The sequence below is a fragment of the Pinus tabuliformis genome, chromosome 4_1 (assembly GCF_031772625.1).
Source record: "Pinus tabuliformis cultivar Carrire ecotype Pingquan chromosome 4_1, CPIR1, whole genome shotgun sequence".
Taxonomy (NCBI): Eukaryota; Viridiplantae; Streptophyta; class Pinopsida; order Pinales; family Pinaceae; genus Pinus; species Pinus tabuliformis.
Genome location: NC_142303.1, coordinates 669984673 through 669997535, shown reverse-complemented (window position 1 = coordinate 669997535; position 12863 = coordinate 669984673).

The window sequence follows — 12863 nt, the reverse complement described above, 5'->3', positions numbered from 1 at the left end:
CGAAAAGGGTATATCAGATTTTATGATGGATTTTGTGCCAAAACACCTCGAGTTAATGTTGTGATAAAAGATTTATTTTTAAGCAAGTTTATTTATAATAAAATAGAATAGTAATGATGTGATTATTTTATAAACATTCTAGGAGTTAATGATGTGATAAAAGACTTATTTTTAAGCAAGTTTATTTATAATAAAATAGAATAGTAATGATGTGATTATTTTATAAACATTTTAGTGGTTAAATTTAGGTACATGATAAAATGTTTTGGATTATAATTTCATATAATGTGATTAGATTACATTAATTTTATTTATAAGAATAGTATATTAATGATATAGATGCATAATATTTTTGGGATGCAATTTAATTGTAATCACATTAATTTTGTTTATAATAATAGTATATTAATGATATAGATGCATAATATTTTTGGGATGCAATTTAATTGGTGATCGAAGTGATATGAAATCATGTAAACTAAAAGATCCAAAGTTTAATCTTCTAGAATTAACCTAGTTTGCAAAGAGGACAGATCGTAGGTGTTAGAGGTATTGTCACAGTTACCCTATACCTGTGGTAGTCTTTCAACCACGTATAGCGGGTGCGGCACCACTACAATTTTTCTTTTCACCAATACTAGAGTTTATGGACTACGCCTAACTCCAACACTTAGCCAATTTTCCAATTCTTCAAGTGTTAATAATGCAGCGGAATAACATTTACTTTAATTATATTTCATCATCATTATGCAGTGGAAATCATAAACCATACAAGTATACACGCTTATACTTGGGAGGGGCAACTCTCGTAAAGTCTGTCCAATATAATATACAACTATAATGTACAATATCTTACAATTACAAATTTACAATAGTCATGTGCTACCAACTTCCTTGGCCTACACAAATATACCAAGTGTCATGTCACAATCTTGCAGCTACCTAGTTTCCACTTGCCCACACGAGTTATGAGGAAACCCCAAGTTTCCTTGCCTTAGGGCAATTTTTGAAGTTCAACCATCTCACTGACACTTTTGTCTTTGATTGCCCGATCGCACGCCCTACCATGCCCAAACCTCCTATCACACCATTCACTACACACGGGTCTGTGTCATCCTCGGGTCTACACACCATTAGGTCGGGCTACCCATCCAACTCTGCACTTGTGCCCTCGGGTCGAGTCGCCACACCCTATGGCGCCCTCGGGTTGGGTCACCCACCGGGTCGGGTTTGCACGCCCGCCTGCGACCTGCAACACCCTCGGGTTGTTGGAAATAATACTGAGAGGGGGGGGTGAATCAGTATTATCTAACTCTTTTAATAAATCTTCCTTATTTGTTCTTTGAATTATTTTTGCATGTCAGTACCATAAAATAATGAACATGAACAAAGAAAACAGATAGTCACACCAAAGAACACAAGATGTAAGGTGGAAACCCAATGTGGGTGAAAACCACCTGCTGCAATATGTCTCTATCTTCTTTCAAATTAGAAACTCCTTTTACAATGGTTATGTACTGGTGCAGTCCTTTACCAGTACGCAGGCTGCAACCTGCAGAGAGCTACAACTCTCTCTCCCGTTTTCCAGTCTCTCCTGGAAGGGAGCTACAACCCCCTACTTCTTTTCTTACAAGGACCACTTTTCATAAATTTTCAAACTGGATCCAACAACAACTTTGAAGCTCATAATCAAACAACCTTCTGAATCACCCAATCATTAGATCCATACATATACAATGATATTATGAGAGTTATCAACCAGATCTAGTACATCAGATCATATGAAGATAAGTCATTTTAAACCGATCCATTCATCCAACAAAACTGAAGTTAATCATAATCATTCACTCAATCACTGCTGTTATCTGAACATAATACCAGAACCAAACATCACTTCAACAACCCAGATCATAAAAATGATAAACAGAATTTTAAGAGAAGTAAGCAGCTTCACCCATGTACTGCATGCTTAGAGTACGCACCCTGCTCAACTGCTCGCCTGCTTACGTACGTACCCTGCTCAACTGCTCACCTGCTTACGTATGCACTGTACTCAACTGCTCACCTGCTTACCTCGCTCTGTGTCCATTGAACTGCCTGCGGTCCTCCGCACCTGCAACCCTTCTGTGCCTGCATACCGGCACACCTGAAACGCTTCGTTCCAGCGTATATATGCACTTTTCTTTCACTGTACCTGCGTACCTTCGGGCATAGATGATTTCAAGACTTCAAGAATAACCCAGACAGTCAGATCTACAGATCTGATCATGCGCCGAAGAGATCTCAATCCATTAGTAGATTCGCCTTATTTAGATCTAGATATTACTCCCAAGAGATCATAATATTTCAGATCTAGCTCTCATAAGATGTTCAACCCAAAACATACCCAAGCCAAATGATCTCCTTTGCTTTATATAGGAAAGCTCTTCCTTAAATCATGGATCAATACCACGGGTCGACACCATAATAACACAAATACCGTCGGCTAAATACCAAAGGTTAAACATAAGAAACCCCACGTGTGCTTTTCTTTGCCTTGAAATGTGTGCACTGGGGGTACGCACCTCCTGAACTGCTGACCTGCGGATCAGGCCGCGGTCCCTTCACGGTGTACCTGCGGGTACGCACTTTCTGAACTAATTTCCTGCGTACTTCTTAATTTTCAACATATTGAGAGCCTTGCCATGGGTGTTGCCATCAAGTACAACATCTGTAACATATAGCCATACCAGAAACATAATGCCAACAATCTCCCCCTTTGGACTTGATGGCAACCTCAAGACTTCAGCTTCATTCTCCCCCTTTGACATCAAGGGCAAAGGGTTATGCTCCCCCTGAATATGAACCAGATCTGCAACGAAGAACCATAATCCACCATGAAAGAGATAGAGACATATTGCAGCTACTTCCAAGATCTCCTTCTGCACATCCTCCATAATGCCAACAATGCATTATATGCTCCCCCTGAACCTGTACCATCAATCAGAAGAGGTTCAGCAATAAGATGATGCATCAACAACCCCCAGCTTTTGCCTGAGGTATTCAAAAGTGTCCCTGGGCAATGGTTTGGTGAGTATATCAGCAACTTGTTCCTTAGAAGGAACATGCTCCAACTTGACCTTCTGTTCAAGCACTTGTTCCCGGAGAAAATGATACTTGATTGGTATGTGCTTGGTTTTTGAATGCATAACAGGATTCTTTGAGATGCTGATTGCACTTGTGTTATCACATAAGATGGGGATAGGTGGTGTACAAGTGATTTGAAAATCCTACAAAGTCTGCATCATCCAAAGGAGTTGGGTGCAACAAGATGCAACAGCAACATATTCCGCTTCAGCTATAGACAAGGCAATCGAACTCTGTTTCTTGCTGAACCAAGATACCAGTCTGGAACCCATAAAGAACGCACCACCACTTGTGCTTTTCCTGTCATCCACGCTTCCGACCCAATCTGCATCTGTATAAGCATGAAGTGTAAGATCTGTATCTCTAGGATACCATAAGCCATAATTTTGAGTCCCTTGAAGATATTTGAAAATTCTCTTCACTGCCTGAAGATGAGTCTCCTTCGGATTTGCCTGAAATCTTCCAACTATTCCAACTGCATGCACGATGTCCGGTCAGGTACCTGTCAAATAAAGTAAACTTCCAATCATAGATCTGTAGGTTGGTTGATGTACTGCTGCAGATTCATCATTTGCACTGAGGCTACATCCTGTGACCATGGGTGTACATACTGGTTTTGCATCTTCCATGCCATATTTCTTCAAAATCTGTTTGAGATACTTGGTTTGAGATAAAAAGATTCCTCCTTCTTTTTGTTGGATTTGCAAACCAAGGAAATATGTCAGTTCTCCTAGCAAGGACATTTCAAATTCTTTCTGCATGACCAAGGCAAAGCTTTGGCTCATAGCTTCTTCATTGATGCCAAAAATAATGTCATCTACATACACAACAAGTATTAGCAATTTGTCATTTTCAACTTTTATATAAAGATTGCTATTTGCTGATCCTTTTGAAAAGCCTTGTTGATGAAGATATTTGTCCAAATGGTAGTACCAAGCTCTTGGAGCTTGTTTGAGACCATAGAGAGCCTTTTTCAATCTGCATACAAGATTTGGATCATTTCCAAGAATAAACCCATCTGGCTGTTCAATGTATACTTCTTCTTCCAAGTCTCCATTCAGAAAGGCTGATTTCACGTCCATTTGAAATACTTTGAAGTTTTGAAAACTTGAGAGAGAAAGGAACATTCAGATGGCCTCAAGCCTTGCAACAGGAGCAAAGGTTTCTTCAAAGTCTATTCCTTCTTGCTGCGCATACCCTTTACAAACAAGTCTGGCTTTGTTTCTAATTACTTCTCCATTTTCATTCAATTTATTTTTGAAGACCCATTTTGTTCCGATAACATTCTTATCCTTTGGTCTAGGAACCAGCTCCCAAGTGTTGTTCTTTTTGATCTGCTCAAGTTCTTCATCCAATGCTTTCACCCAACATTCATCTTTGCATGCCTCTTTCACATTTTGTGGTTCAGTAGAGGAGAGTAATGCCAAATAGCTTGAAGCTTCTGCAACTGTTCTTCTTGTTTGTACACCTGCTTCTTTCTGCCCCATAATCTGAGATTCTGGATGATTCTTCTGAACATATCTGGATGGAGTCTTTTCTTCTATTCTTGTTTGCTCCTCTGGTTCTTCTTGAGGTTCTTCTTCTTCATCATTCCGTCGTTGGGGGTAGCCTTCATCTTCTTCGACGTCTTCATGATGTACTTGCCTAGGAGTGTATCCCTTTTCATCAACCACTACATCAATGTTGTCAACAATTCTGCCAAGTCTTTTATTGTAGCATTTGTATGCTTTGCTATGTGGAGAGTAACCAAGAAGAATGCCTTCATCTGCTCTAGGTTCAAGTTTTCCAAGCTGCTCATCAGTATTCTTGATATAGCATTTGCTCCCAAAGATTTTGAAGTGCTTTACCGAAGGAGTCCTACCACTCCAGAGCTCATGAGGAGTTTGAGTGCTGTTCACCCAGACATTTGTTTTGTTGAGAATAATAACCGCAGCATGTGCAGCTTCACCCCAGAAAGTTGCGGGAGTTCCTGACTCATCAAGCATAGCACGAGCCATTTTTTGGACTGTTCTGTTCATTCTTTCCACAACTCCATTTTGCTGAGGAGTTCTAGATGTAGAGAATTCTCTTCTTATCCCATGTTCTTCACAGAAATCGAAAAATTCATTTGAGGTAAATTCCCCACCTCTGTCGGATCTGAGGCACTTAATTTTGTGACCTGATTCATTTTCAACCAAGGCTTTGAAGGATTTGAATTTTTCGAATGCTTCATCTTTGTGCTTCATAAGTCCTAACCAGACAAACCTGGAGAAATCGTCAATGAATAATATCAAGTATTCTTCTCCTCGAGGTGTTCTTTTCCTGAAAGGACTGCATGTATCTGTATGTACTAGCTCAAGAGGCATGCTAGCTGATCCTTCTTTCTCTGGAAAGTTAGTTCTGGTTTGTTTTCCAAACTGACATGATTTGCATATGGTGTTGTCAGGAATTTTGATATCTGGAAGATCGCGAACTGCCTGATATTTGCATGCTTTCCTTATTTGTGAAAAGCTTAGATGTCCCAACCTCCGATGCCATAACAATGCCCATCATCCTTGCTCAGATAGCATTGTTGTTGTCCTTCTTCAAATATGTACAGATTATTTGGAGTTCTTTTGCCTTTGATCACTGTTTTACCTGTATCAAGATCATGAACAAGACATCCATTTGATCTGAATATAACCTCAGTTCTTTGATCACACATCTGGCTGACACTTAGAAGATTATGCTTCAATCCATCAACATACAAAACATTTCCAGCCTTGACCTTTTCTTTTAACTGAGCAATGCCTTTTCCTTTTATAGTTGCAGGAGTATCATTTCCAAAAGAAACTTTCTTTCCTTTTTCTAGAGCAGAATATGACTCAAGTTTTTCTTTATCACCTGTCATATGCTTCGAACATCCACTGTCAATGTACCATAGATTTTCCTGTCCCTCTGCATAAAATGTTATCCCACATCTTTCTGTTTGTGGTTCCTTTATTCTCCATGTTTTGGTGCTTGAGGCTTGTTCCTTTTTCTGCTGAAACCTGCTCCTGCATTCAGAGTCTTCATGACCAAAGTTATTGCAAATAGAACATTCAACTTCATTTTCAAGAACCAAAAATTTGTTATAGGTCCTTTTTGTAATCCCTGTCATACTTCTTTGTTTTTGAGCTTCCCTAGTCATGATCGTTTTATATGCAACACATTGAGCTGCTTTGTGACCAAAGTTATGGCAAGAAAAGCATTGTCCATTGAAGAAACTTCTGCGGTTATCGAATCTACCAGCCAATTGATTGTAATTTCTATTGTCATTTATTCTTGAGCCAAATTGAGAAGATTTTACCTGTGGCTGGTTGTAGCTTTTGTTCATACTTAAGATGGATTGCCCCTGATAGTTTCTGTTTGTAATTCGTCCCTGCTTTACCTGATGATCTTCATTGTGCTTTTGCTCATTTCTTCTTGCTGCATCAAGATAACTTTTTGAGGTGGATGCTTGAGAAGTTTCTCCATTATAGCCCAGACCTGTCTTGTTTAGTGGAGACTGCTGCACATTGATAATCTCATCCAAAGTTTCAGATCCTTTGACAAACTTAAGATTAATAGCTTTTGTTTTCTCAATCTCTTTTCTAAGACCAACAATTTCACCTTCTAATTTTTCAAGATGTTTTTCCTTTTCATCAATTTGAAATTGTAGAGTATCAATGATCATATTCTTTTCTTCTATACATCTCTTGAGTCTAGTAATTTCATCATAAAGGTTATCCACATCTATAGCATCCATATAATCATCATCTTCAAATGCCATTAACAACTTATATTCATTACCTCGTTCATCTTCATCACTGTTTGATAGACCATCACTATCTTCATGAGTGTAGTAGCTTTTCTTATTTGCATTCTGTTTCTTGTTCCATCTAGCAGGTTCCTTTCCTTTATCCTTATAAGGAAATTTTGCAGCATAATGACCTACTCTTCCACAAGCAAAGCATTTAAAAGGTAACTTACCTCTGAACCTTCCAGAACCCCTTTGAAAATTTCTGACAAAATTTGATTCTTCTTCCTCTTCTTCTGGGACATGGCTTGCTTCATAATAATCTCCTTTGCATGATGCCTTGAAAGCAACTTCTCTTCTGTCTGATGGACCTCCCTTTCTCATTTCATAAGCAGTTAGAATTCCATGTAGCTGAGACATAGTAAGAATTCGTAGATTTTCCTTTTCTTCAATTGCAGATACTTTAGATTCAAACTTGGGGGACAATGATCTTAGAACCTTTTCAACCACAATAGCCTCTTTTATTTCTTCACCCAAATTTTTCATACAATTAACAATCTCATCTACCCGAAGAAAATAGTTAGCCACACTTTCATCATTATACATCTTGAGAGTCTCATACTGAATTCTAAGAGTTTGAAGTTTAGCACGCTTTACCTGTTCATCTCCTTCATAGCTCGTGACAATTTTGTCCCATATCTCTTTTGCGGATTTATAGTGCATTACCTTCATGAATTCTGATTGGGATATACATCCTAATAGAGTACTGACTGCTTTCGCATTTGTTTCATACTTCTTTTTCTCGGCTGCATCTGTAGGAGTAGCTGAAGGAAAAGTGTAGCCTGTCTCTACGATGTCCCAAACTTCTGTACCAAGAGATTGAAGATAGGTAGTAACTCTTACCTTCCAATAATTGAAGTTTGTCCCATCAAAAACCGGTGGCCTGATTGATGCTTCTCTCTCGTAGTTGCTCATGATGAACGATCTACCTTCAAGCGATCAAGCTTTTCTGAAGGACCTGCTCTGATACCAATTGTTGGAAATAATACTGAGAGGGGGGGGGGGTGAATCAGTATTATCTAACTCTTTTAATAAATCTTGCTTATTTGTTCTTTGAATTATTTTTGCATGTCAGTACCATAAAATAATGAACATGAACAAAGAAAAAAGATAGTCACACCAAAGAACACAAGATGTAAGGTGGAAACCCAATGTGGGTGAAAACCACCTGCTGCAATATGTCTCTATCTTCTTTCAAATTAGAAACTCCTTTTACAATGGTTATGTACTGGTGCAGTCCTTTACCAGTACGCAGGCTGCAACCTGCAGAGAGCTACAACTCTCTCTCTCGTTTTCCAGTCTCTCCTGGAAGGGAGCTACAACCCCCTACTTCTTTTCTTACAAGGACCACTTTTCATAAATTTTCAAACTGGATCCAACAACAACTTTGAAGCTCATAATCAAACAACCTTCTGAATCACCCAATCATCAGATCCATACATATACAATGATATTATGAGAGTTATCAACCAGATCTAGTACATCAGATCACATGAAGATAAGTCATTTTAAACCGATCCATTCATCCAACAAAACTGAAGTTAATCATAATCATTCACTCAATCACTGCTGTTATCTGAACATAATACCAGAACCAAACATCACTTCAACAACCCAGATCATAAAAATGATAAACAAAGATTTTAAGAGAAGTAAGCAGCTTCACCCATGTACTGCCTGCTTACAGTACGCACCCTGCTCAACTGCTCGCCTGCTTACGTACGCACCCTGCTCAACTGCTCACCTGCTTACGTACGCACTGTACTCAACTGCTCACCTGCTTACCTCGCTCTGTGTCCATTGAACTGCCTGCGGACCTCCGCACCTGCAACCCTTCTGTGCCTGCGTACTGGCGCACCTGAAACGCTTCGTTCCAGCGTATATACGCACTTTTCTTTCACTGTACCTGCGTACCTTCGGGCATAGATGATTTCAAGACTTCAAGAATAACCCAGACAGTCAGATCTACAGATCTGATCATGCGCCGAAGAGATCTCAATCCATCAGTAGATTCGCCTTATTTAGATCTAGATATTACTCCCAAGAGATCATAATATTTGAGATCTAGCTCTCATAAGATGTTCAACCCAAAACATACCCAAGCCAAATGATCTCCTTTTCTTTATATAGGAAAGCTCTTCCTTAAATCATGGATCAATACCACGGGCCGACACCATAATAACACAAATGTCGTCGGCTAAATACCAAAGGTTAAACATAAGAAACCCCACGTGTGCTTTTCTTTGCCTTGAAATGTGTGCACTGGGGGTACACAACTCCTGAACTGCTGACCTGCGTATCAGGCCGCGGTCCCTTCACGGTGTACCTGAGGGTACGCACTTTCTGAACTAATTTCCTGCATACTTCTTAATTTTCAACATATTGAGAGCCTTGCCATGGGTGTTGCCATCAAGTACAACATCTGTAACATATAGCCATACCAGAAACATAATGCCAACAATGGGTCAGGTCGCCCACCCACGCCCTACAACTCCGCCCATAGTTTTGTAACAAATTCACCAACATGTACTTCCACATGTCCACCTGTGGTTCTCCCAAAGAAATCTCGACCTCCTTATGCCTCCCCTCGATCAATTTTTCTTCTTGTTGAACTCTGCGTTAGTTACCTTATGCCTCTAAGTGCTCGTACACTTCTCCAATATATATGGTCGGGTACTACCCAACCGTTGTGTTTATTTGACCTTCTCCATGGTCAGCCCAACCTTTTGCACGTTGACCTACACACCTCAACACATTGGCTGACATGTTGAATGGATGGGCAGTGCCCCCGAAGCTAAAAATAGATGTAAAATTGCCTTGTAAAAGTATAGTAATTTCTAGTTAATCTGGGCCGTTCATTAGGCGGATGATCTGATGGTAGAATTTATGTTTAATTTAGGGTTTTTTGCCTAGAAGGCAACCCCTCGCTATATATCAGGGAATTGTATTGCGTCTATGTATTTCTGTATTCTGAGTGAGCAAGAGAGAGGAGATTGAGAGCAAAGAGGCTGTTACAACGGATCTGCTGTAGGTTGTATCTCTTCAGTTTGCTGGATAATATAATAAAAGAAGGACTGGTTGTTTCTCCATGGATGTAGCCCAAACTAGGTGAACCACGTATATCTGTGTCTCTCTTGTTTTATGCATTTTCCGTGTTTATATTTCTGCAATGTTTTATGTGTTCCATTGCTCTGTAATAGATAATTTTCTAACACCCATGAATCATCTCCATCCAACATCTCAACAAGCATACATGTCTCGGTCTCTAGTGCCACTACAAGTTGCCTTTTCACTCCATGTGATATGAATATTCACATAGGCTTCTCATAAAACAACCATGGCCTTGTACACAACATCCCCATCGGCTCATATATAAAATGTCTCCATGTCGCATCAACAATTCCATCCGCACAACATCCCTGCTTTGTCACCCCTCATTGGATGTCCATAATTGACATCTCTATGAGTGCTCCTACATAATGTCCCTGCACGAAGTCTTCCATGCTCCATCTATCCAACTCGATGTCCATGACTCTAGTTGCCCATGTTGTCTATCTAAGTAGACCCATCACAACATCGTTCATCTCATCCTAGTCCTCAGTCAGGTTTAGTGCCCTCGGTCACTCAAACCACATATCACATCACATCACAGGTTCCTTCCATCAGCGTTTCCTCCCCACTGAAGTTCCACCAAGACTGCCTCTTGGTCGTCCACCCAAGTATCATATCATCATAACTCTGGTGTGCCCTCTCTCCAATCTGTCCTTCAGTCATGCTAGGCACTTAGCCAATTCTCCATATGGCTAAACACGACTCATCCTCCACAATGATCATCATGTTCCTCCCTTGTCACGAGCATTTTGACCCCTGCCATGGGGTCACAAACCGTCCCAACAAGCTTTGCAACAATCAATATTCCTTGCTTCTCCAACATACAAGGTCTCATTATAGTCATCCATGGAGCTGTTGTCCATTGCATCGGCAAAATACCTTTTCCCATCCCCGTGTATGGCCCATCCTCCAAAGGCTCCAATGAAACACATGTAACAACAATAATTACTTCATCAAGAGCCTTCTCCATGTGAGTTCCTTCATCATTCAATGTCTGCAATATGTATGATCCTGATCCAACTTAGTCAAATGTCATCAAACCAATTTATTCTTCTATCGTGGTCACATCTGCAACATCCTCATATATCACGACTTCTTCTTCTTCATAGCAATCTGAAGCTACACGATGCTCCATTTCCCAACCAAGTCGAAGAAGCTTTTCTTCCACATTCCTTTCCAAGACTTCAAGTTCATCTTGAATCTGTGGGTTCTCTTCTTTCATACGCCTCAACCTGTATAAAGTCAACAAGAGTCTCCCATGACATTCTTCCCAACTTGCCATGTCTTGTCGTTTAGCTTGGCCCAAGCTCAATGCATCACCCCTACTTAACTATGTTGTAACAAGCTTCAATACCAACTGCAACCCTGTCATCGTATCTCTACTTCACAATATTTAATCAACAAAGCCCTATGGAAAGAGGGCTCTGATACCATATGTCATGAAGTGGCAGATGTATCTTTGCTTCTACACTTTTTCTTTTCACCAATACTAGAGTGTATGGACTACGCCTAACACTTAGCCAATTTTCCAATTCTTCAAGTGTTAATAATGCAACATTTACTTCAATTATATTTCATCATCATTATGTATCGGAAATCATAAAACATACATGTATACACGCTTATACTTGGGAAAGGAAACTCCTGTAAAGTCTGCCCAATGTAATATACAACTGTAATGTACAATATCTTACAATTACAAGTTTACAACAATCATGTGCTACTAACGTCCTTGGCTTGCAAAAATATACCAAGTGTCGTGTCACAATCTTGCAGCTACCTGGCTGCCACTTTCCCACATGAATTATGAGGAAACCCCAAGTTTCCTTACCTTAGAATAATTTCTACAGTTTGATTGTCGCACTAACAATTCCATTATTTGGTTTCCCAGTCGCACGCCCTGTCGTGCCCAAACCTCTTGTCGCACTGTTCACTACACACAGGTCCATGTTTGCCTTAGGTTTCCACACCCTCGGGTCAGGCCACCCGCCTAACTCTGCACCTGCACCCTCAAGTCGGGTTGAGTCACCCAGTGATTTGGGTCCACACACTTGCCCGCGCTTTGCGACACCCTCGAGTTAGGTTGTTTGCCCACACCCTATAAGTCCGCCTACAGTTTTGTAACACTTCCACCGACTTGTACTTCCACACGTCCATCTTTGGTTCACCCAAAGAAATCTCGACCTCCTTATGCCTCCCCTCACTCGGTTCTTCTTCTTGTTGAACTCTCTGATGGTTTCCTTATGGCTCCCCTCACTCGGTTCTTCTTCTTGTTGAACTCTCTGATCATTTCCTTATGCCTTTGCTCACACACTTCTCCAATATATATGGGTCTGGTGCTACCCAATCGTTGCGTCTGTTCGGCCTTCTCCATGGTCGGCCCAACCTTCCGCACGTTAGCCTACACACCTCAACACGTCGGCCCATCCATTCAACACGTTGTCCCACACTCTTTATTGCGTCAACCTACCCATCGTCGCACTCCCAGCTGATCTATAAACTCTTCCTTTGTTGCACTTTGGCCAACTCGTCACATATCTGGGTCGCAGGTTGCCTGTGTTACCCTCCATTGTCACACGACCTATGCATGTCTCACAAGGCACTCGTCGCTCGCCCGCCGCTATGGGCACACACCCACCCTTCACCTTTAACCGATGTGCTCCCATCGCACATCCAACTAAGTCATGTAGTACGGGTGCTCGTCGTACATGGGCGCCCCCAACTTAACTCGGTCACGTTTAACCGAATGTCCACCCATTGTCGCACAATGTGCCTAAGTCAGTCCGCACAGAGACTCATAGCACGTGAGCATGTCTGCCTCAAGTCGTGG